This window comes from Schistocerca piceifrons, chromosome 1, assembly GCF_021461385.2.
Source record: "Schistocerca piceifrons isolate TAMUIC-IGC-003096 chromosome 1, iqSchPice1.1, whole genome shotgun sequence".
Taxonomy (NCBI): Eukaryota; Metazoa; Arthropoda; class Insecta; order Orthoptera; family Acrididae; genus Schistocerca; species Schistocerca piceifrons.
The window spans coordinates 53267380-53292530 of record NC_060138.1 but is presented as its reverse complement, the minus strand read 5'-3'; positions in this window follow the sequence as shown (position 1 = coordinate 53292530).

Here is a 25151-nt window from a genome sequence, read left to right as displayed (position 1 = left end):
CTGTCTGCGCTTGTTATACCCAGAGAGTCGTCGTTTGGCATGTACTGGCGTGATTTGTGGCTTATGAGCAGCCACTCGCCCATTAAATCCTAGTTTTCTCATCTCCCGCCTAACAGTCATAGTACCGGCCGTGGATCCTGATGCAGTTTGGAATTCCTGTGTGTGGTGGTCTAGACTGATGTCTGCCTATTACACATTACGACCCTCTTCAACAGTCGCCAGTCTCTGTCAGGGAACAGATGAGTTTGGCCTGTACGTTTCTGTGTTGTACGTGTCCCTTCACGTTTCCACTTCATTATCACATAGGAAACAGTGGACTAGGGATGTTTAGGAGTGTGTAAATATCGCTTATAGATGTATGACACAGATGATACCTAAATACCTGACCACGTTAGAAGTCTGTGAGTCTCGCGTAGCGGCCTATTCTGCTCTCTCACGATGTCTAATGACTACTGAGATCGCTGATATGGAGTACCTGGCAGCAGGTGTCAGCACAATGCACTTAATATGATAAACGTAGGTTTCTCGGGGTGTCCGGATACTTTTGATCACATAGAGTATGTGTAGCGCCGCCACCTGTCTGAACCACATGAAACTATAGGAGATGAAGCGAGAATAATCCACGCTGTTTCACCAGAAATTCTGCATTTTTTCAACCCGAATTTGGTGAAAAATAAACGGGTTTGTTTGCTTACTGAAGGCATCTGGTATAAATATTACGCCACAGAAAAGGGTTGTCAAACGCTGTCGGTCCCGTGCTGTTTAATGGAGATAGGCACAAACAACCGAACACACACACACACACACACACACACACACACACACACACACACACACACACACACACTTAGATGAAATAGCGCAACTGAAATTGGGGAGGCATAGCTACCGCTGGAAAATCGATCAGTGAATAGTAATTCATCAAAGTGATCAGGGATTAAGTAACTGTTTGCTTTCTTATTATATCGTCCAACAGAGACAATGCCGATGTCTGCTTACATTTGTAATCAATGACTTTAAATACAAAATAGGAACTAGCCCTTCAAAACCACAGTTTAAATTACGAAAATCGCTTCCACCAATCCGTATGCGAGATCACTCTACAACTCTCTCAGCAACTAGCGATCCTCGAAACTGTACCCGTTGTCCTACCTTGCTTCCATTGGTAAACTCATATCAAGTTAAAATGCAATATCTGACTTATGTAACGTCACATTGAACATGAGAGGCGAATCGAATCCGCGAGTCACAACAAGGCGATTGCCATGCAACGTTGATACATTATCAGAGAAATTGACAAAGATATCACTTGGTTTGGATGGAAATAATTCTGAGAGAAGTTCGTTAATAAACACATATATTGTCACCAAATGAAAGCAATTGATTTACAAGGTAATACAGACTCTCAAACCAACAGATATAAAATTGATACTGTAAATGGATGCCTGAAATATTAGTTTTTTAGTACGCGACTTTAAGCAATGTAATAAGTCTTTCATAATTTGGGAGTGGAGGATAACTCTGAATCTACAGCACGCCTGATTGAAAAGATAATGTAAGTCGCTAAAATCAGGTTCCATTCGATCAAGTTTGAGCAACCTACGGGTTTCCATTTTACCATGCAGACGGATACTGCCCCTTTCGAGATTGGGGAGCAGTCGTGAGCAGGCAGCAATTGTGTGATTGGACTGATGAGTTCTTAGGACTCACAACACAACATGTCGTTCTCCATGAAGAGGAGTCTTCTGACGTAACAGTAACTTTAGGCGTACCGCAAGGGAGTGTTTCAGGACCTTTATTTTACACAATATACAGGGTAATTCAGCTGCCCCTACCTGTGGGTTTTATGCTACCAGCAACACCTTAAAAACTACGCAAGAAATTTTAACATTCTCTCGCTGTATACGTTATAACTAATAGTCTTACAGCGAAAATCGACAATTTCATTTTGTCGTAAATTTAACGTACTTAAATTTTGTACAGGGATACGTTTTCGCTAGAGTACAAAATGTAAGTACATCAAAGATTCTACAAAAAAGTCCTGTTCATTTTTTTTCTGTAGGACAAATAATATGCACATAGTGAGCAAGACAATATGAGAACCTAGCATGTGGTATTTGAAGGCATTGAGGGTTGCAGGAAACCCATGGCTAGGGGCAGCTAAATCACCCCGTACATAAACGATCTAGCGGATAACGACACATGTTCCACTAGTCTTTTCGCGAATAATGCTGTTGTATACAGGGAAGTTGCAATGCGAGAAATTTATTGCTGGAACACCTGCAGAATATCGACATTTGGTACCGGGAATGGCAGTTGACCCTCAACGTAAACAAATGTATGGAAAATACAAAAATAGAAAGACCCATTAATGTACATTCACGCGATTTGATAACAGTTACTGGCAGTAATTACTTCCATAAAATATTTAGGAGTAAGCATGGGGAGTAATTGGAAGTGGAACGACAAATCGCGAGTAAGGCAGATGTCAGACTCAGACTCATTGGAAGAATCCTTAGCATACGTATTCCATCAACAACAAGGAAAACCTTCAACAATGTAAACTAAAACATCCGTATAGAAATACCGCGAAAGTGTGGAGACAGACGAATAACTTAGAACATCCACAAAATCCAAGTGAGAGAAATAGGAGTACAAAGACGAAACAGACATGTTCGTGATAGAAATGATTGTTAACAACCACTGTTGTTCAGCCTAAACATCTAAGATGCATTGAAGGCTATGGCATAAAAATTAAAAAAAAAGGAATAAAATTCTAACACTCCAACACAAAAGTCTGCTGACGATAGAGGACCTCAAGCCGTCTGTAATGGACACTCAGAACATTTAGGTCCACAGAAGGTCATAAACAGCACATTTAGGATACAGTTTAGTGTCGAATAAAGCGATGACCTAGGTGATACTCGAAGTCGACTCCTAAGAGCTGTTAACTTACCATTAAACATTGGAGAGATCTATTAATAAAGGAATTGTGCTATTTGAAAGCAAAATTTCGGAGAGTGGCCGAAGCAAGTGGGCCACCAGAAAAAATTTGAAATCAGAAAACTAAGCTTTCCTTAGTAAATACTCCCACTCGTACCAAACGGTGATTGTGAACTGCAGTAGGAATTCGTCACACTCCGCCTATACAGCGCAACATTTGAAAGGGAATGAAAGTTGGACGATCCAAGTTCCAAACAAGCAAAAAAGTGGAACCCTTTGAAATGTAGTGCTCTGGTAGAATGTTAAAAATTAAGTTGGGTGATAGAAGTATCAATTAACGAAACATAATGCTTGTCAAGAAATTGAAGCACCCAAAACACATGGTTCGATGTCGATATCACAGGTACACACCATCTGCGGGTTTGAAAACTTGCAGTTGTGCGAGGAACCCAACAGTCTTCGACTGCAAGCTTTACGAAACCTGGTGGTAGTCAAGAGAAGGCAGGATTGGGTTACGACTGTGGAAGGGGTCGTAGTCAGTTACTATTAATTGCCTTTTACGGATACACACATTTATTTTTAAAACAGTCAATCCAGACTGAACAACAAATAAAAAATACAACATGTTATTAATGAACGAATAAAGAACGGTGTAAATAATAGTTTTTTCAGTGCATTACAATTTAGCAAATCACCACAAAATACAGATACAAATAAAAAAAAAACAAGTGACTGTGATCACAGCTGAAGGCCTTATGCGCCAGGAACGCCAATTACATAAAAAATTAGAAACCTGCTGTAAAACAGCAAACATAAGCTAAGGTTAATTAAAAGAAACAAAAAACTGACCACCAAATAGGTGAAATAAGATGATGGTATCTGTGTAACAAACCACTTAGACTGCTTGATTCATTCCAGAAGGCCACAGGAACTATTAACTAGACATACATAAGCTTTAATTTAGGCATTACAAGGTATGGTAATAAATAATACGATAATAAAACAAGGACCAGTCACAGACGATGTTCCACGAATCGACCTCTGAGAAGGTCCGGCAACAAACACTCTCGTGAGAGATGAAATAGGCAAATTCAGACTAGTGGCAGTCAAACGAATGACTTATGATAATCTTGCTGAAGCCGCCTGATGTTCAATAAACCAAATGCAAGAATGGGACAACAAGCCAGAGCCGGAGCCGGCAGACTGGACTGCGCCCCCAGAATACTGTGCTTAGAGTGCCCGGAACGAGAAAGGAATCTCTACCACCAGAGTAGAAGAATCACAAACGGCCTACTATCAAGAGAGCTGTCAGAACTACACGCTTTACCGGACAGCAGCGGCAAAGAGAGGAAACGTACACTATCGTTACTTATACTACCCCCCAGGGCAGATAACTGGGGCGTAGTAGCTGCTAGGCACGAAAAATACAAACAAACTGTAACAAGGTGAACGCAGCACTACACTCACTGCTCTTTGCCTCAGCGACACTACGAGTAGCAACACGAACCCAAGTCACTGGAGAACGAGATGTCACAATGGTGGAGGTTTCTCTAGTCGAATTGAAATGCACTTATCTTAAAGCCTGGTGGATCTGGTTTACGAGGAGGTCTGGCACCTACGTGACCACAGCCCCTCCATCCGGCAGTCCATGCGCGCCGCCAGCGGTCCCGGCATGTTCGCGCACTGCGTGGACCTGCCTTGTCCTGAGTCCCCAACCTACCTACCACACTCACAGGACACGGAAAAAACGACGACTTCGCCCCAAAGATAGGGAAACAGTACTACATATCGATGACCGCCGCTGCTGCCACTAGCACACAGGCAACGACTGTGAAACGAGTCGAGCCAATCAGGACGAGAAGAAGACAAACTGCAACTATGCCAACTAAAGGATTTTTTTTTGGTGTTTCAATAACCGTTTGTACCGTTATGGACATAATCATAATGATTTGTTTCCTTAAACTCAGTAAATAAAATTGATAGCCGACTTTGTCCTCGTGAGATAATGTAAAAACAAGCCAAAACTGTGATGAACGCTCATGGCATGTGACGTAGGGGCGTTTTTAGTACTTTGTGCTTACAGTTTTGCTTTGAGCTCATCTGCTGTCTCTTAATGCGAAATAGACCTATACTTGAAATAAAAATAGCATTCATAGCAAACAAATTTCTTACATAAATATGTAATGTCTGCAAAATGTTGAGGTGCTGCGGTACCCAGCTAGATTTGCGGTTCTGTGGTCTATTCATCATATGTGTGGCAATGTCGGACGTCAAATCAATCCCTGTGCCAGTATCAAGGGACAATTATGGAATATGTAGGCCAGCTGGTCTCAGGAGATGATACACCGTCCTTAAGATATCCATCCCACCGAAAACAGTGCGTGTATCCAGTCCAGAGTGGGTGCAATACCGTACTGATACGTAGGCTTATTCTGTCAAGTTCTTTGTAAATCTGACTCAGTGTTGTAATCACTGAAATAACATCCCATACTGTGTCAATCCGTGAAGTATCATTTTCTTTCCTCCTGGCCTTCTCAGAGCTTTAGTTTTTATTTCAGGCAGTGTACTTAAAAGAGTATTTGAAGAACGTTGTTGTTGTTGTTGTGGTCTTCAGTCCTGAGACTGGTTTGATGCAGCTCTCCATGCTACTCTATCCTGTGCAAGCTTTTTCATCTCCCAGTACCTACTGCAACCTACATCCTTCTGAATCTGCTTAGTGTATTCATCTCTTGGTCTCCCTCTACGACTTTTACCCTCCACGCTGCCCTCCAATACTAAATTGGTGATCCCTTGATGCCTCAGAACATGTCCTACCAACCGATCCCTTCTTCTGGTCAAGTTGTGCCACAAACTTCTCTTCTCCCCAATCCTATTCAACACTTCCTCATTAGTTATGTGATCTACCCATCTAATCTTCAGCATTCTTCTGTAGCACCACATTTCGAAAGCTTCTATTCTCTTCTTGTCCAAACTATTTATCGTCCATGTTTCACTTCCATACATGGCTACACTCCATACGAATACTTTCAGAAATGACTTCCTGACACTTAAATCAATACTGGATGTTAACAAATTCCTCTTCTTCAGAAACGCTTTCCTTGCCATTGCCAGCCTACATTTTATATCCTCTCTACTTCGACCATCATCAGTTATTTTGCTCCCCAAATAGCAAAACTCCTTTACTACTTTAAGTGTCTCATTTCCTAATCTAATACCCTCAACATCACCCGATTTAATTCTACTACATTCCATTATCCTTGATTTGCTTTTGTTGATGTTCATCTTATATCCTCCTTTCAAGACACTGTCCATTCCATTCAACTGCTCTTCCAAGTCCTTTGCTGTCTCTGACAGAATTACAATGTCATCGGCGAACCTCAAAGTTTTTATTTCTTCTCCATGAATTTTAATACCTACTCCGAATTTTTCTTTTGTTTCCTTTACTGCTTGCTCAATATACAGATTGAACAACATTGGGGAGAGGCTACAACCCTGTCTTACTCCCTTCCCAACCACTGCTTCCCTTTCATGTCCCTCAACTCTTATAACTGCCATCTGGTTTCTGTACAAATTGTAAATAGCCTTTCGCTCCCTGTATTTTATCCCTGCCACCTTTAGAATTTGAAAGAGAGTATTCCAGTCAACATTGTCAAAAGCTTTCTCTAAGTCTACCAATGCTAGAAACGTAGGTTTGCCTTTCCTTAATCTTTCTTCTAAGATAAGTCGTAAGGTCAGTATTGCCTCACGTGTTCCAGTGTTTCTACGGAATCCAAACTGATCTTCCCCGAGGTTTGCTTCTACTAGTTTTTCCATTCGTCTGTAAAGAATTCGTGTTAGTATTTTGCAGCTGTGACATATTAAGCTGATAGTTCGGTAATTTTCACATCTGTCAACACCTGCTTTCTTTCGGATTGGAATTATTATATTCTTCTTGAAGTCTGAGGGTATTTCGCCTGTTTCATACATCTTGCTCACCAGATGGTAGAGTTTTGTCAGGACTGGCTCTCCCACTGCCGTCAGTAGTTCCAATGGAATATTGTCTACTCCAGGGGCCTTGTTTCGACTCAGGTCTTTCAGTACTCTGTCAAACTCTTCACGCAGTATCATATCTCCCATTTCATCTTCATCTACATCCTCTTCCATTTCCATAATATTGTCCTCAAGTACATCGCCCTTGTATAGACCCTCTATATACTCCTTCCACCTTTCTGCTTTCCCTTCTTTGCTTAGAACTGGGTTTCCACCTGAGCTCTTGATATTCATACAAGTCGTTCTCTTATCTCCAAAGGTCTCTTTAATTTTCCTGTAGGCGGTATCTATCTTACCCCTAGTGAGATAGGCCTCTACATCCTTACATTTGTCCTCTAGCCATCCCTGCTTAGCCATTTTGCACTTCCTGTCGATCACATTTTTGAGACGTTTGTATTCCTTTTTGCCTGTTTCACTTACTGCATTTTTATATTTTCTCCTTTCATCAATTAAATTCAATATTTCTTCTGTTACCCAAGGATTTCTACTAGCCCTCGTCTTTTGAAGAACGTAGTGTATGAAATTTACGGCCTAGAAGCAGATACTGATTAATGTGTCACCTGCTACGGTAGGTAGGAATTGTTTCCTTGGCACTGCAAACAGCAGTTAGTGTACAAATATGAGGCCACAGATGTAGACCAGAATTTGTATAAGAGATTGTAAAAGACGTTAGGTGCAGTAGCAATTTAGATGTGAATTGATTAACGCATGATTGGAGTTGATGGAGAACAGAACCGAACGAGTGAAGAGACTGATGACTGAGAAGCCTCCCCAGCAGCGTATATTTGAAATAATTCGATAGAAGTAAATGGTTTTATTACCTGAAGTGATTCAGACCTGACGTGCTCATGGTGATCGATATAATAGCCAGACGTAAACGACAACATAATTTTAAATCATAAATTTTAGTTCCGTTTATCTTCATGAGCAAAACCTTGGGATCTTTCATAAGTATTTCATTAATATTGTTCAATTTTTTTTACGGGTGGCATTTAATTCACATGAACTTCTTCGAAACCATGCAGTTATATCTTCCGAGGTGGTTGTGACACTCGAGCGCAACAGAAACAGTGATGTACATAAATTGATCCACAACGGAACTACATCAAAAATCGGTTGTACTACTTACTAAGAGCATAAAATATGCCACTTACTGTACGTTCGAACTTCCTGTTGGGTGAATACAATATGTTGTGGCTTGGCAAGACAGCCAAACCACTATGAGGAAGCCGAAAGGCACGCGTTTAAGCTCACGCAGGCTGGCGTGAGGTCTGGAACAGGTAAAGTAATTATACTAGCAAAGAACGTACGTAACTACTGGAATACTTAACTTTTATTCATAATTGGTCAACATCGCTCGTGACGGTACATGTTTTACAGCATCAATAGTGACTGGTAATGGCGCCTTGCTAGGTCGTAGCAAATGACGTAGCTGAAGGCTATGCTAACTATCGTCTCGGCAAATGAGAGCGTAATTTGTCAGTGAACCATCTCTAGCAAAGTCGGCTGTACAACTGGGGCCAGTACTAGGAAGTCTGTCTAGACCTGCCGTGTGGCGGCGCTCGGTCTGCAATCACTGATAGTGGCGACACGCGGGTCCGACGTATACTAACGGACGGCGGCCGATTTAGAGGCTACCACCTAGCCAGTGTGGTGTCTGGCGGTGACACCACACAAGAACTGGCTACAGGGCGTAGCCACACTGATTTCGTACGTATTTACATTTTGGATCACATTGGTACTTGAATGGCGGCTTAATTAATTACTACGTAAATATTTTTAATTTTTTTTAGTAGCTGTCTGTTTGGCTACAAAGTCTCGTAAACGGTTGGCCCTGATTAGTATTTGTACGCAATCTGACTGCATAGGACAACATTAAAGAATGAAACGAAATTTCGGTTAACACAATTAATTAATTAAGTCCCTAACAACTATAAAACCTACGAAACAACAAATCACAAGTGTAGCTGTTCTGTGTGTGGACGTGTGATTCAACGTACACGTCTGGCACGGTTCTTCCTCAATAAGACCAAATATTTTAAACATCATTTATACTGTAGTAATAAAAAAAACCAGAAATACTATAATTGCACATTGAAAGCAGAAATACAGTCTAATACAAGAACACGAGCCAGATGATTTGTTGACTGAACCTGTAACCAATAGGCATTATTGTTCAAGACATTGAAATAATATAAAATAAGGTATTTTTTTACCTTCATATATATTGACTAAAAGCACATTACAGCATCCCTAATCCAACAACATCTGGTGTCTAGCCCATCAAAACAAAATGACAACATCTGAACAAGCACTCTCCATGGGAACCTCTCAACAACGTCTCACCACTGCTACATCTCAACAAGCACTCTCCACCACGACTTCTGGACAAGAACTGCCAGTGGAGGCGGCGGAATAATACTTTTTGGCGCAATCTCTGGCGCTGTGGCTCAGTGTAGCCACCTTTCATATGCCCCTCCTCCACGGGCTAGAATTTGATGGTATTTTTGCCAGCTTTGGTGGTGAAAATACCACCAAATTCGTCCAAAAAAATACAGACAAAAATAAACGATAATATTAATAGGTAGATATCACTTCCCTAAATAAATTTTGGCTTTGCACTGACCCTTCAATAACCTAATATATAAAATACAGTAACGAATACAAATACTTTCATACATATGATTTTACATAATAGTTTTCATAAGTATTATTTAATCAATGGCACCCAGTAATGTTGAGCTGGTGCAGACACCAACAAGTGACATTATCTCAGTAGAAGCAGTCCACCAGTGGCACCCAGCAATGTTGAGCAGGTGCAGACACCAACAAGTGACATTTCAGTAGAAGTAGTTCCATCAGTGGCACCCAGCAATGTTGAACAGGTGCAGACACCAACAAGTGACATTTCAGTAAAAGGAGTTCCATCAGTGGCACCCAGCAATGTTGAGCAGATGCAGACTCCAACAAGTGACATTACTTCATTAGAAGCTGTTCCATCAGTGCCACCCAGTAATGTTGAACAGGTGCAGACACCAACAAGTGACATCATTTCAGTAGAAGCAGTCCATCAGTGGCACCCAGCAATGTTGAAGAGGTGCAGAAACCAACAAATGACATTATGTCAGTAGAAGCAGTTCCATCAGTGGCACCCAGCAATGTTGAACAAGTGCAGACACTAACAAGTGACATTTCAGTAGGAGGAGTTCCATCAGTGGCACCCAGCAATGTTGAGCAGGTGCAGACACCAACAAGTGACATTACTTCATTAGAAGCAGTTCCATCAGTGGCACCCAGTAATGTTCAACAGGTGCAGACACCAACAAGTGACATTATTTCAGTAGAAGCAGCCCATCAGTGGCACCCAATAATGTTGACAGGTGCAGACACCAACAAATGACATCATTTCAGTAGAAGCAGTCCATCAGTGGCACCCAGTAATGTTGAGCAGGTGCAGACACCAACAAGTGACATCATATCAGTAGAAGCAGTTCCAAAAGTGGCACCCAGTAATGTTGAGCAGGTGCAGACACCAACTAGTGACATTATCTCAGTAGAAGCAATTCCAACATGGCACCCAGTAATGTTGAGCAGGTGCAGACACCAACAAGTGACATTATCTCAGTAGAAGCAGTTCCAACAGTGGCACCCAGCAATGTTGAGCAGGTGCAGACAGGAACAAGTGACATCATTTCAGTAGAAGCAGTTCCAACAGTGGCACCCAGTAATGTTGAGCAGGTGCAAGCACGAACAACAGTTTGAAGTCGCACACAATTGCTTTTACAAAATTATTATCAATGCTCTTACACTGAACATACAAATTGTAGTAAACACACAAATGATATCAATTAGTTGTCATATTAAATATTACAAATACACAAATATCAGTAAAACTATAATATTTATGGGTGTCAGTGCAAGCCACAACAAACAAGAAGAAGAATATTTTGGAGATAGGTCGGTACCAATTATTTGGGATTAGGAAAGGAAAACACACAAAACACACTCACTCATCTTTCATCCACATTAAGTACTACTGTGTAATTGAATAGTGTTAACAGTGTAAATGTAATTCTGTCAAAGATTTGATGTTCGACATGTATATCAAGTAGTAGTGGCAGCAATGTATAACAGTCATTAATAGTTAGTCTACGTCATAGTCATCATGTCAAAACCAATGTTTGCCAAACCAAATCAAATGTACAGTTGCTGGACATCTGTCAGTGTGCCAAGATATGCAAATACTTCCTCTCTCAAAAAAAAAAAAAATTATATATATACTGCTTAGTGATTTAACAAAGTGTGTGTGTAGACAATCTTCCCTCCAGTTGAGTGTTCTAGTCTCCCATCTTCATCCTCCTTGTTCCATATAAACGAACAAAAAAGTATGCTCCTCACTTACTTTACCTCTTATCCACCAACACTCCAATAATCATCAGCATCACATAATCTTAATGCTTCAATAATACCTCTTACGTCGATACACGTAAATCTTATCATCAATATCATTTACCTTACCTCTTGTTCATCAAAACTCCAATAATCATCAACTTCACACAATCTCAATATCTCAATAATACCTCTTCAATACGTTGATACATATAAACCTTATCACCAATATCATTTCACTTCCATAACAACTCTTTCCTCTAGTCAGTCTCCTCGAACAAGTACAGATAAAATCCTAGTGCAAACTTCATCATCCCATGCAATCCAAAGACACAATGTCCACACACAGCCTCTGTGTAATCAATCTGACCCAAATCTTCTACTCATTATGAATCATAAAATCCATTTTGGTTACGTTGTCCATCATTAAATAAAATAAATGCATACATGACCTCTAACAGCCTTTAGTTTGAAGAACTTTCAGTAAGTAAGCACGAGTACGGAGTATAAATGATAGTAATAATTCACAGTGTGTACACCACTTCAAGAATCATGGCAAAACAGAAGCAAACATGTGGAGTATTTTATGTGTCAAGTGTCACTTGCTATTTCAATTGCTCACGAAGAATGCAGTGTAATAGCTGTCAATGGTCTAAACCTAGTGTTGGTAATTCATGTCGTTAGCTTCATTCCTATTAGCATAAAATTATACAGCTTCCATAAAACCTCCAGCTCATGTGACTTCAGTGAAGTTTCTTGTACTAATGTTGTTCGTAGCATTATAGTAGTTCATTTTCTTATCTTAAAATATAAAGCAGTGAGCGTAAGCAAAACATGCAATAGCGAGTAAATATACCAGTGGAGAACAGAATGTCAACAAGTGGATGTAGCACAATCCCTACAACAAGGCTCTGCCAAGCGAACAATCTATAAGTAATACCGTAGTGTGACCTAAACTCCATGTTCGTACACAGTATGTCAGCATTTCTATATACCAAATTATAGAGTAGTTATGACAACAAACAGAAATGTATAAATATGCAATCCATACGCAAAGCAGCAAATATGTATCTTACATAATTAACAGGTCATTAGCATCATATCAGCATAAGAAAATAAATGTTCATATGTAATCTTAATAAGTAAACATGAAGTCGCAAGCAGATAAATCACGAAGTGAAACCTACATACATAACCATATCAGCACAACTAATCAGGTGACAATTATAATTTAAATAAATAAGCACAGCAGACACATAATAAAAATAAAGTGACATCAGTGAAAAAGCAGTGCAGCCAAACGATGCATAATATACATAAGTAACAACCCTGTTCATTAATCAATCATTGTCAAAATCAGTAAATGTGCACAAGCACGTCGCTTCACAAGTAAATTCATAGAACATAAAATTTAGCACAAAGTATAAATCACGTAATCGCGAGCAACAAATTACGTCTAAAGTACGTACCTAAGTGGAAATATGTTACCTGAAAAATGAACTCAATTAATAGTTACCTTTTTAGTTTATTAGTTTCTTCTTCAAATTTACATTTTTCCTCAAATTTTCTTGATTGCAAGTCCTCTTAACGTCGGACACACGCAGAATTTACCTGAAGGTCTTAAATATTTTATACAACCGTATCCTGAAAAACACTGAACGTTAGTAACATAATTTGTCAAGTCACTATAGCTTTATACCGAATTTAATCAGAGAAATTAGACTGTGTATTTGTTTACGGTTGTCAGTGCATTCGCACTGAGCGCTCGATCAGCTGTAGGCGCGTGACGTAGGAAGTAATTGTTTGCGGCCAACGACTCCCTTGCGCGGCGCGCAGACTTGACTGTTGCTTTGAGTATGTGCCGCCGCCAGAATACGGCGCGGTATCCTTGTACTCTCTGCGTGTTTACGTGTAACTGTTAGTCTCTCAAAGTATGTCACTCCACAAAAATTTTAACGTTAGATATATGATGTATTCCCTTAGAGCGCCGAGATTGAAGAGTTTCTACTTCGACAGTGTTATCATGAATAATTTTGCGAACTCTATATGGACAGTTATAAAGCAGAAAAAATTTGCGACACAAGCCTTTTCCTTTGTGAGACAAACGGTGAGACTTAATTAATACCTTTTGACCAACTGACAAGGTTTTTAAACGACCAGGACGTTTAGCTGACATATCTCTTCTAGCAGCCACAGATGCAATATTTTGCAGAGCCCGGTTCACAACTTCAGAATGCCGCAGTTTCCGTGAAGGCGGAAAAGGAACGATTTCAGAAATGCGATTTGTCGGTGCTTTATTTTTTAATATCAATATAGACGGTAAAGATGTTGAATCATTAGGGAGTTCTTTCAGAATGTTTTGAAAAATATGAAGATACTGATCCCACGTTCTACGATTCTGATGACAGTAAAGTCGACGCAATTTACTGATTTCCTTCATCCATCTCTCTGAAGCATTAGATTGAGGGTGAAAAAGTGATATGAAAATTGGTTTAATCTTACAACGCCGTAGAGTACGAAGCCAAATTTTAGAGCGAAACTGTGATCCATTATCTGATATAACCTTATCAACATGACCCACTTCTTTAAGAAAATGTTTGATGAAAACATTAGATACTGAACGAGCTGTTGCTTTGCGTAAAGGTGTAAAACACACATATTCTGATGTCAATTCCACTGCTACCAAAATGTACGCAAAACCATTAGTAGAACGAACCACTGGACCGAACAAATCGACTGCAGCCATCTCCTTTAATTTCGCTGGAATGATAGGAAACTAGGAAACAATGGTGCTCTGTGAGAAATAGTTGGCGGCATAGCATTTTGACATAATTTGCACTTGGCAAGAACAGGTCGGCAATAGTTTTCTGCACTACAATGCCGTTATCTTCTGTCTCTTGAAATAAGCGTGCACCTAGGCCTTTGTATGATGAGTCCGTCGCCAAACAAAAATCTTTAGATAAATCCGGATGTGAAAGAAGTGGAGCAGCAACTAAAACATCACGAAGTTGTTCAAATTCTGACTGAGCTTCCTCATCCCAACACCAATTAGATTTCTTTCCAGATAGTTCACATAAACGAGGTGTGGCCAAATCGTCCAATGTAAGAAAGCGTCTAAGAAAATTACAGACACCAAGGAAACTACGAACATCACGTTTTGTGGTAGGAACAGCATAATTACGAATAGCGTCTAGTTTCTCTGGATCAGGAAGACTACCTTCTGTAGAAATAATGTGACCGAGAAATTTTACCTGAGAATGACCTAATTCTGATTTTTCCTAGTTCACTGTGACGCCAACTCTTGCAAAAATACGTAATAATGAATCCAAAATTTTGTTGTGTTCACTCCAAGAACGTTTAGCAATAAGACTATCGTCAAGATATGAAGTAATATTGTTACAAAGATAAACAGGTAAATTTTCCTTCAAACTACGAATGAATGCTGCAGAAGATATAGTAAGTCCAAACGGTAGATTTCGAAATCACTTTTCGATAAAATAGTCATATCTGGTTATTCTTTACTGACTCTCTAGGTAGATTGATAGTCGAAGAGTTGTTTTGATAGATACAAAGAATAGTAGAAGAGTAGGCAGCGGTGCAGAAAACTAAAAGGGAAATAGCACCACTACATCTCGGGGCCCTGTGCACGCTATGGCACATATTCACTTAGTGTAGCGAATCCCCTGAGGACTTTAATGGCCGCACGTAAATTCCAGTTTGTGACTTGGTGGCAAATTTGGCGGAAGTGCGTACGTAAATTGATCTAACCATGAACATGGATGTATGTAATTCTTAGAATTGCGAAAGATCTTAAATTCCAAACAGTTAAGAAGTGTTTATAGTCAAAGTTTTCTCCTCGTGGTGACAAAGACCTACCACGTCTGTCCCAGTCCGAATGTTGATTACTATCAAGTTCATGCGCCTGGCGCTCTCTTGTTGCATCCCGTAAATGAAATAAATTAGTGTCTTCAAAGCCCTCTGCTATCTGTGATTCTAAATTTCTTCTGCTGTCTTTTCCTACGATTTCGCCATCAATTTGTTTGACTTGCTTTCATAATGCCTCAAATTCCCTTTTGACGAGTTCATTAAATTTTCCCTGATTTTCAACATGCTTATTCATGATCTGGTACTCTTCGGTTTCTGCAAATGGCAATGGAGCTGTATCATCTGAATCTCTGTCCCCATTTAAACTAAGACTTGTCAATTTACCTGAAATCTCCTCAACTCTTTCCGATAAGTCACCTATTTGTTCTTTCTGTTTAATTACGTCTTCCCTAAGTGTCGCGACTCGGGTTTCGGTATTGTCACATTAAGTAGTTAACTGTTCATACTGTTGCGTTAGGTTATTTATTCTGTCAATTGGTACGGATTCCTCGATTCTTTTAAATATTTCTTCCTTATCGTGTGCACGTTGTAAATTTAACTCTCAAAATTTCTGTACTATCAGGTGATCTCTTTCTTCCTGTTCTCTGTCCTGTTCCTCTTGTCTAATTTCTATTGAAATTAAACTATTATTGTGAGCATTCAAAATCGGTTGTACTTCTTCTCTGATTTCTTTTATGCGTCTTTCATATTTCTGAAACATGTCCCTGTTCGGGAGTCTAACCGTGTTTCCATTGTTTCCATCTCTGTTTTAATTGTGCCCATATCAGTTTTAATTGTTCCTATCTCTGTTTTAATTGTTCCTATATCAGTTTTAATTTCAGATCGTAACTGTGATCCCACTGTTTTTAATTCAGATCCCAAATAAAATATTGCACTCATAAACTGCTCCATATTAACTGGTTAGAAATTCCTTTCCCCCCTAACATTTCCCGAAAAACCAACTTCATCCGTCAAAGCTGTAAAGCTATCTGTGTTCGATACTATTCCAGAATCTTCTGTCGTTAATCTCGTATTCTGAAAATTTTTTGATTGTGAAAAATTTTGAACTGGTTCCGGCCTATTTTCCAGACTTATTATATTGTTTTCAACTTCATTATTCATCATACTGTTGTCCTGTGTTGGCGAGTTCACCATGTCAACAATTTCGTCATCTGACTATCCGTCATTTTTGCCTTTTTCATCGATCGCGTAATCATTTACAAAATATACATAACTCGTCACTATATGAAAATTACACACAATGACACTTTATCTCCAACAATACCATTCACACGAAATGTTTCCCAACAAACGCGTCTAACTAACAATTAAACCCTTCGCAATTGCACAAAATTGTCAGACCTGTATACACGACATCAAAAATTAAATTCTGCCAAAATACCATTAAAAGAATGACAAAACAACTACAAATGTTTAGTTACCAAATCTACACATGCAATATAGACTACAATTACTAAACTACAAATTACTACAACAATACTAGGCCTACTGTCTGCTATTTTTACTATCAGAAGATTCCAAAGGACAATCCGAAGCAGCGGTCGCCACATGCATGGGGGCTTAATTATTTACTATGCAAATATTTTTAATTTTTTTAGTACCTGTCTGTTCAGCTACAAAGTCTCGTAAACGGTTGGCCCTGATTAGTATTTATACGCAATCTGACGGCATAGAACAACATTAAAGAATGAAACGAAATTTCGGTTAACACAATTAATTAATTAAGTCCCCAGCAACTATAAAATCTACAAAACAACAAAACACAAGTGTAGCTGTTCTGTGTGTGGAAGTGTGATTCAACGTACACATCTGGCACGGTTCTTCCTCAATAAGACCAGATATTTTAAACATCATTTATACTGAAGTAATAAATAAAAACCAGAAATACTATAATTGCACATAGAAACCAGAAATACAGTCTAATACAAGAGCACGAGCCAGATGATTTGTTGACTGAACTTGTAACCAATAGGCATTATTGTTCAAGACATTGAAATAATACAAAATAAGGTATTTTTTTACCTTCATATATATTGACGAAAAGCACATTACAGCATCCCTAATCCAACATCTGGTGTCTAGCCCATCAAAACAATATGACAACATCTGAACAAGCACTCTCCATGGGAACCTCTCAACAACAACTCACCACTGCTACATCTCAACAAGCACTCTCCACCACGACTTCTGGACAAGAACTGCCAGTGGAGGCGGCGGAATAATACTCTTTGGCGCAATCTCTGGCGCTGTGGCTCAGTGTAGCCACGTTTAATAGTTCAGTATTCCGGTCTAGCTGGACAGGTACAAACGTATATATAGATTAAATTATATCACAGATCATGTTAGTAAAATAGTGTGGGTAAAACAGCTGTGGTTTCTCTCATAACAGCGTATTACACACGGTCCAATCAAATTAATGTTACCACTGCCCATATTCGATGTCAACGTCATGTGTCCGCTCAAACACGGTAGGTGGCAGCACTAACAATGGAGGCTATATAAAACTTGTCGGGGGACACGGAAAACAGTGCAGCTGTGGTCGGACTGTGTAAACGGAGCGATTGCTCCGACGTCCAAATGGGCATTATCATTTGCTCTTGGACAAAAGATGGAAGCATTTCCGAAACGGATCGTCTTGTAAATTGTTCTAGCTCGGCCGCTATGGTTAAAGTATACAGTGCATGATAAAATGGCACTATCCAAAATCGGCGTCGAGCCGATTGTGGTGCACCATGGGCCACAAACGACAGGTGTGATCGAAGACTGCGGAGATGTGTGCAGGCGAATACATGTGCAACTGCTGAGTAACCGACCGCCCACACCAACCTACGCGCCTCGTCCGGCTTGGCAGCTACGTGGTCAGCGAGGTAAATTGCTACCAGAAGGGCCCCAGGTTCGACTCCCAGCCGAGACGAAAAGTTTTTCCGCTGGATGACTGGGTGTCGTGCTGTCCTGACGTTCGCATCTTCGCAACTGACAAGAGTGTTGTCTCCAATACGCTGTCGTACCGTCTTTCCATTACTGAGATGGTTGTATGGTTACGAAACGAAAGACAATAAACTGAAATAAAAAAGAAAAAGAGCTGTGGGCTATCAACAGAGTGTCCTCAATGATTGTACAGCGAACGTTGGTGCGTATGGTCAGCCGAAGCAGGAAGTGGCATTTGCACCCACGGTGACTGCTGTTCATAGGTGATGAAGGATGGAGTTTGAACGCCAATACCACAACCAGACGTTACGACAGGTGGCCTTTTCAGATGAAACACGTTTCATATTCCATCGGACGGATGCTTAGTGGAGCGTACAGCGTGAACGCCTGAAACAGGAAAGCAGGGAGCGACGTAGTCTGGGGACTGTTTCCGCGGCACTCCTGGGGTAATCTCGTCATGCTGAGAGTCATGGATCAACATATCTATGCATCAGTCCTTGGGAAACATGTCCACCCCTACATGCTCTTTGCTCTTCCTCGGCACGATGATATCTACCATGTTGGTGATTGCTGATGACTCCAGCTTGGTAGTGAAGGATCTTGTGTGTAATATTGAAACATTATCAAATAATGTAGTTCATGAAATAAGTTCGGGGCTTGTGGAAAATAATTTGATGCTAAATCATAGTAAGACTCAGTTTTTACAGTTTCTAACTCACAATTCAAGAAGAACTGATATTTTGATCAGACAGATTGGGCATATTGTAAGCGAGACGGAACAGTTCAAGTTCCTAGGCGTTCGGATAGATTGTAAGCCATTGTGGAAAGCCCATGTTCAGGATATTGTTCAGAAACTAAATGCTGCTTTATTTACCATTAGAACAGTATCTGAAATAAGTGACAGTTCAACACGAAAAGTAGTCTACTTCGTATATTTTCATACGCTTATGTCATATGGTACTATTTTTTGGGGTAATTCTTCTGGTTCAAAAAGGGTATTTTTGGCTCAAAAACGGGCTGTTCGGGCTATATGTGGTGTAAGTTCGAGAACCTCCTGTCGACCCCTATTCAATAGTCTGGGAATTCTGACATTGCCCTCACAGTATATATTTTCTTTAATGTCGTTTGCTGTTAGCAATATTAGCTTATTCCCAAGAATTAGCAGCTTTCACTCAGTTAATACTAGGCAGAAATCAAATCTGCATGTGGAATGCACTTCCTTGACTCTTGTGCAGAAAGGAGTGCACTATTTTGCTGCATCCATTTTCAATAGCTACCACAAGAACTGAAAAACCTTAGCAGTAGCCCAAACGCTTTAAGTCTAAACTGAAGAGTTTCCTCATGGCTCACTCCTTCTATTCTGTCGAGGACCTCCTGGAAGAGCTGAAAAATTAAGCAAATTCCAGTGTTATATTGTTGATTTTCTTTATTTTTAAACTTACGAATTGTCGCCTGAATAGATTTCTTGTATTTCATTTTATCTGTTTCTACTATCGTGTTATAATTTCATGTATTGACTCGTTCCATGGCCATGGAGACTTCTCCTTAATTTTGTCTCACGGAACAATAAATAAATAAATTTAAAAAAAAGTAAACCAGGACAATGCAACCTATCACACATCTCGCACTGAACATGAGTTTTTTGAAGATCACCAGAATGATCTGTAAACGTAAGCTTCCTCTGCCGTTGTCACAGTCAATATAATTCTTCTGGGTTTGAGGCCGCATTGTCAACTGTAAAATTCCCACGTTTTGGCCACTGTTGCAAGGCGCTTTACTCGGAGTGTAGATGGACGGTGTAGCTATGGCTTTCCCTCTTTCGCCCGCCGCAGCAGACATTTTTATGCAAGCGTTCAAGAAACAGCACTCCAGTCCGCATCATTACGCCCAGAATGCAGTCTACGGTATTTTGATGACACCTTTGTTATCTGGCCACACGGAGAAGAAGAGCTTCAGAATTTTCACGAACATCTCAACCAGCAGCACAGCACCATGGAGATAGAAAAGAACGGGGTATTGCCTTTCCTCGACGTCCAAGTTTACCGTAAGCCAGAGGGGAAGCTTGGACACAGAGCCCACCAACACGGACAGGTACCTGCACGCATCGTCCCACCACCATCCTACGTGGACGAATTCGGCCCTGCAAACTTTAACTAGGAGAGTCTACAGGGTCAGTAATCAATACTACTTGTAAGCTGAATTGCAGAACGTCAGGTCCACTTTTGGACCTAAGGGCTACGACATGAGGATGATACACATAATCATATCGCCGAAGGAGGAGGACAACAGGAAAATGCAGAACGAAGCATAGAACACCGTCGTGCTACCATATGTACAAGGGGTTACTGAACGTCTGGGCAAAATTCTCCGTCGGGCAGGCATTAAGCCGATTTTTCGTAGTAACAACAAAAGAAAAGGCTTATACTAAAAAACTAAAAACCCGCCTCGATTGCGAAAGAAGCACCTAGTGTTAAATGTTAACCTAGATTTCGGCGTAGATAACTACACCTTCTTCAGAACAACAATAAAACCCACAAGTGCCCAAGAAGACCTTTGTCAATGATTAAAAGAACACCATAGCAATACATTTATAAACGAAAAAGAGAACACAAACAGTACATACGTACAAAGTCAAAACCACTACTTAATGGTGTACGCTCCACCTCACACCGGCCTATGTTCGATGGGCCATGACCCGCCATAAACTGCAGCTACAAACGGTCGCTCACCTACAAGCCCGGCCCGCTGTCTATGCACATGCTCAAGGCAAGGGAAGTTACTTGAATGCGCATGCGCATACGAGAAAGTTTATACATGGGTTGGGGCTAAATAGCCCATATATTGTCAACCGTGGATGAACGTAAATCAAAAAATGAAATGGATAGAACAGGAGACGAGCTCAATTGGAGATGAAACCTAAAAATAACCGCACACGGTTGATTATGAAGTAAAGAAACTTATATATGAAGCTACCTATGACACAGATTTTGACCAGGGATGTGGCGCCATGTCGACTCCCGTGCCGTGGCCAGCTGTGTTAGGTCTCCCTGTTGGGGAGCAAGGCGCGATAGCCTGACGGAGGAGTTTCTACAGATTATCGATTAGGTTTAAATCCGAAGAGTTTGGTGGTCAGGAGAGTGCGGTAAACTCATTCTGGTGGTGGTCAATAAAATTTTTCTGGGTTTGATGCCGTATTGTCACCAGCAAAATTCCGACGTTTCGACAACTGTTGCGAGGCGCCTTCCTCAGAGTGTATTGCTAACTGCTGAATGAGCACTAGTTTGGATATTTACTGTGGAGGAGAGCTGTCATTTGATGTGAGGGTGCGGAGGAAGGGTATTAGGAGCTCATTTTATTGGTCTCTGCATTGCGTGTTGTCATTGGCGGTAATGGGCGTCTTCCATTGGAGTTTCCTTTACTGCTTGCCATTGGTGGTAATCGGGGAATAGGAGACTGAGCGGCGACAACAGCGTAGCTTTGTTTACTAACTGCCTGGTATCGACTGGGCCGCGTCAGCGCTCTGTGTACCCTCCACCGCTGTGGACTACCGCGCGCCTCTTGCTCTGTGCGAGCTGTCCTTCCTCAAAGCTGTCACAGCTTTCAGCCAAGACGCTGGCAGTGGGTACCCAACTTCTCTATTCACAATGCCGGGTGCATGGGGGCTTAATTAAATATAATGAAAATACTTTTAATTTTTAGTAGTTGTCTGTCCGATTACGAAGTCTCGTAAACGGTTGGCCCTGACTAGTTTTAGTACGCAATCTGACTGCATAGAATAACAACGAAGAAAGAAAGAAAATATCCGTTAACACAATTAATTAATTAAGTCCCCAGCAACTATAAAATCTAAGAAACCAAAACACAAGTGTAATTGTTCTGTGTGTGGAAGTGTGATTCAACGTACACATCAGGCACGGATCTTCTTCAATAAGAGAAGAAATTTTACATACCATTTATAGTGAAGTAATTTAAAAAAATAGAAATACAATAATTGCTTAAGGAAACCAGAATTACACTGTCATACAAGAACACGAGCCAGATGCTTCGTTGACTGAACCTGTAATGACGCATTATTTAAGACATTGAAATAATAAAAAGAAAAGGGAATTTTTTTACCTTCATATATATTGACGAAAAGCACTCTGATCATTACAATATCTCCATTCGAGCAACATCTGCTGTCTAGCCCATCAAACAACTGCATAAAACATGGAACAAGCACTCCCTACTACAACATCTCAACACCGACTCACTACTACCACATCTCGATAAGCACTCTCCATCACGACTTCTCGACAAGAACTTTTCCCTACGACATCTCAGCAAGCACTGCCAGTGGAGGCGGCTGAATAAAACTCTTTGGCGCAATCACTGGCGCTGTGGCTCAGTGTAGCCACCTTTCATATGCCCTTCCTCCACGGGCCAGAATTTGATGGTATTTTTGCCAGCATTGGTCGTGAAAATACCACCAAATTCGTCCACAAAAATAGACAAAATAAAGATAATATTAATACATCAATATCACATAATAAGATAAAATTTTGGTTTTGCACTGACCTTTCAATAACCTAATATATAAAATACAATAAGCAATTCAAATTCTTTCATACATGTGACTTTACATAATAGTTTACACAATACACAAAAAATCAGTTTATACAAATGTTCACATAACATACTTTCCATAGTTCAAGAAACAAGTAGTTGACAGTTCCAGCAGTAGCACCCAGCAATGGTCAACAGGTGCAAACACCACCAAGTGACATCATTTTAGTAGAAGCAGTCCATCAGTGGCACCCAGCAATGTTGAACAGGTGCAGACAGCAACAAGTGACATCATGTCAGGAGAAACAGTTCCAACAGTGGCACCGAGTAATGTTGAGTAGGTGCAGACACCAACAAGTGACATTTTCAGTATAAGCAGTCCATCAGTGGCACCCAGCATCGCTGAACTGGTGCAGACACCAACAAGTGACATTTCAGTAGAAGCAGTTCCATCTGTGGCACCCAGCAATGTTGAACAGGTGCAGACACCAACAAGTGACATCATTTCAGTACAAGCAGTCCATCAGTGGCACCCAGCAATGTTGAACAGGTGCAGACAGCAACAAGTGACATCATGTCAGGAGAAAGAGTTCCAACAGTGGCACCGAGTAATGTTGAGTAGGTGCAGACGGCAACAAGTGACATTTTCAGTATAAGCAGTCCATCAGTGGCACCCAGCATCGCTGAACTGGTGCAGACACCAACAAGTGACATTTCAGTAGAAGCGGTTCCATCTGTGGCACCCAGCAATGTTGAACAGGTGCAGACAGCAACAAGTGACATCATTCAGCATGAACAGTTCCATTAGAGGCACCCAGCAATGTTGAGTAGGTACAGACACCAACAAGTGACATTATGTCAGTAGAAGCAGTTCAATCAGTGGCACCCAGCAATGTTGAAGAGGTGCAGACAGCAGTCCATAATATTCACTATCACTAATCACACAGTTCATCAGCAGAAATTAAACATTTCTAAGTGGCACCCATTATGTTGATCAAGTGCAGGTAACAGTCCATAATATTCACCATCACTAATCAGACAGTTCAGGCATGAACAATAGTTTGAATGCACACACCATTGCTTTTACAAAATTATTCTCAATGCCCTTACACTAAACATAGAAATTAAAACAAACACACAAATGATGTCAGATAATTGTCATATTAACTATTACAAATACACAAATATCAGTAAACCTATAATAGATATGGGTGTCAGTGCAAGCCACAACAAACAAGTAAAATAATATTTAGGAGATAAGTCGGTACCACTTATCTGGGATAAGGAAGGGAAAACACACAAAACACAGTCACTCATCTTTCATCCACATTAAGTACTACTGTGTAATTGAATAGTGTTAACTGCGTAAATGCAATTCCGTCAAAATTTGATGTTCATTATGTGTATCAAGTAGTAGTGGCAGCAATGTATAACAGTCAATAATAGTTAGTCAATGTCATAGTCATCATATCAAGACCAATATTAGCCAAGCCAGATCAAAATGTATGGTTGCTGAGCAACTGTCAGTGTGCCAAGATATGCAATTACTTCCTCTCTCCAAAAAAAAAAAAAAAGTATATACTGCTTATTGATTTAACAAAGTGTGTGTGTAGACAATCTTCTTTCCACTTGAGTGTTCTCGTCTGCCATCTTCATCCTCCTTGTTCCATATAAACCAACAAAAAAAAAAATGCTCCTCTCTTACTTTACCTCTTATCCACCAAACCTCCAATAATCATCAGCATAACATAATCTTAATACTTCAATAATACCTCTTACGCCGATACATATAGATCTTATCATCAATAGCTTTTACCTTACCTCTTGTCCACCAAAATTCCAATAATCATCAACTTCACACAATCTCAATACCTCAATAATATCTCTTCAATACGTCGATACATATAAACCTTATCACCAATATCATTTCACTTCCATAACAACTCTTTCCTGTAGTCAGTCTCCTCGAGTAAGTACAGATAAATTCCTAACGCAGACTTCATCACCCCATACAATCCGAAGACACACTGTCAACACACAACCTCTGTGTAATCCGTCTGACCCAAATCTTCTACTCATTATGAATTATAAGATACATTTTGGTTACCTTGTCCATCATTAAACCAAAGAAATGCATACATGACCTCTAACAGCCTTTAGTTCGAATAACTCTCAGTAAGTAAGTACGATTACGAAGTGTGAATAATCATCATATTTCAGTGTGTACACCACTTCAAGAATTATGGCAAACAGAAGCAAACATGTGGAGTATTTCTTGTGTCAAGTGTCACTTACTATTTCAATTGCTCACGAAAAATGCAGTGTAATAACTGTCAATGGTCTAAACCTAGTGTTGGTATGTCATGTCGTTAGCTTCCTTCCTATTAGCATAAATTTATACAGCATCCATAAAACCTCCAGCTCATGTGACT